The following is a 2556-nucleotide window of genomic DNA, read 5'->3' as shown; positions in this document are numbered from 1 at the left end:
TGTTACCATGCACTAGAATCTCTCTGTTATAAAATCCTAACTCAAGCTGGAGTCATGGTTTATGTCAAACCCCATTTGCTATGAATATTATGTTCTCTTTTAATTCCAGTTCTTGATTAAAAGATTTTCTCATCAGAAACTTTTTTCTGAATAAATCTATCTGTCCTGGCCAGGAACTTGAAACGTCAAGAACAATTAAATGAACATAGGATTTTATCTCTATTTACTTAGAGGAATAGATTCCATCTTGATTAACATCTACCTCCATATATAACTAGTAGGAGCCAACACATGCCCATATACCCATACACAATACAAGTATGAAAGCAGTATCAAACTCAAACCACCTATATACAAGATAACTATGCTATCTCAGGTCTAAAGATTATATGCACTAATATGATTTATGACAAAATATTGACAAGAGTAAACTCCATGTGCTTAGCATAAGCATCACTGGTTCGACCTACTTATCATGTATAAGTGCCTATCATGTTTGTTATATGGCATGAGACTCACCATTTTATCTTATTTATATCTCATATAAATAACTTGGGAACAAACATGAATACAATCTTTCTGGATAAGTCATGTCCTTATTATGAAGTACCCTCGATTGTGAACCTATTTATGATACTTTGTACTAGAAATACTGTCACTCATATTCTTAACAATTTAAGAATAGAATTTCTAATAAAATATCAATGGACCTTTTCTATTACACATAAATATGCTATGTAAACGGAAAAGCTGAAATGCCTTTTATTAATAAAACATGTACAAGATACATACTAAATGATATGCTTTAGGGCATGCTACTAACAGTTTTCTGCTCAGTTCGCTAAGTAGATAGCTGCATTATTTCAGCAAATGCCTGGCAATATACCAGTTCAAGCTCCAGTGCAAGCACCTCCAGTGCAACCACCATCCCCAGCCAGACAATATGACAAGTTAATAAAGTATGGGGCAATAGAGTTCAAGGGTACAGTGGACCCATTGGAAGCCGAGCAATGGTTAGAATGGATGGACAGAGTATTCAAGAAACTGCACTGCACCGATGATTTGAAGTTCTAATACTCGGTCTCTCTACTCCATAGAGATGCATATGAGTGGTGAAAGACCATTCCTCATAGTTTGGTTGAGCCCCCTATGTTGACATGGGATGACTTTCTCAGAGAATTTAGACAGAAGTATGTTCCTAACACATATTTAGATATGAAGCTATAGGAGTTTCTCAGTTTGAAGTAAGGAAACAGGACTGTAGCTGAGTATGAGAGAGACTTTTCTTGCCTCAGCCACTATGCTGGAAGCCTGCTCACTACTAGTAGAGATAGATGCAAATGGTTTGAGGCCTAGTTTGAGATTGTAAGTGGTTGGGTTTCGACATGACAACTTCTCTGTGTTGATATCACAGGCCCTTGAATTGGAAAGGATAGAACTGAAAGGGGCATCTGAGAAGGTAATCACTGAAAAAGAGGAGTAGTAAGCCTATAGGTCAGAGTCCAAGTAACAATTTGGATAAGAGGAAGAGCTTTAGGTGACCAAGTAACAGAGGATCTAGTAGGGGAAGATTCTCAGGGCAGAGGCCACCTAGATCCAGACAGCAGACATCTAGGGGTTCCTTTCCTACCCGTGCTTATGAGACTTGTGGCAGGACTCATGGAGGAGTATGTTATAAGGCCATAGGAGCTTATTACAACTGTGGTAGAAGTGGGAATTTTGGTAGAGATTGCACTAGTGCCCACAGATCTAGGCCGCCTACCACCACTGAGGGATCTGTTCAAGGTTCTGTTTCCAGAGGACAACAGATAGCTAGTAGAGGCCAAAGCAGGGGTAGAGGTAACACTTCTGGCAGCCAGGGCACAGCGAGCCAACCAGAGCAGAGTGGTGCATTAGCCAAGGTGTACACCATGCACCAGAGGGAGGAAGCTGAGACATCAGATGTTGTGGCTAGTACTTTCTCAATCTTTGGTAGAAATGTATATGTGTTGTTTGACCTTGGTTCTACACATTCTTATGCTAGTGCCAGTATTGCATGTTCTGTTGCCATTCCTTGCTTGAAAATGGATTATGATGTGCTAGTGACTAGTCCCTTAGGACAAGAAGTTAAGTGAACAAATTGTATGAAGATTGTCCTTTGGTGATCCAAGGACATACATTCCGGTCAGACTTAATTGAAATACCCTTCTGAGATTATGATATCATCTTAGGCATGGATTGGTTAGCCAGGCATCAAGCTATGATCGACTGTAAACTGAAGACAGTCACTTTTGGTCTTCCCGAGTATGCAGACGTAGTGTTACACGGGGAGAGGCAGTTACTGCCATCCAACATTATTTCAGCTGCACTTGCTAGAAAGATGATTAGAAAGGGATGTGAAGCTTATCTAGCTCATGTGATAGACACCCAGGTGGAGAATCCAGATCTTAGAGATATTCCTACGGTATGGGGTTTTCCGGATGTCTTTTTGGAAGAATTCTCGGGATTGCCTCCAGAAAGAGAAGTGCAGTTTGAAATTGAGACTATGCCTGGTGTGGAGCCAATCTCCATCACTCC

Source organism: Hevea brasiliensis, chromosome 2, assembly GCF_030052815.1.
Source record: "Hevea brasiliensis isolate MT/VB/25A 57/8 chromosome 2, ASM3005281v1, whole genome shotgun sequence".
NCBI classification, from domain to species: domain Eukaryota; kingdom Viridiplantae; phylum Streptophyta; class Magnoliopsida; order Malpighiales; family Euphorbiaceae; genus Hevea; species Hevea brasiliensis.
This window is presented reverse-complemented; position numbering follows the sequence as displayed.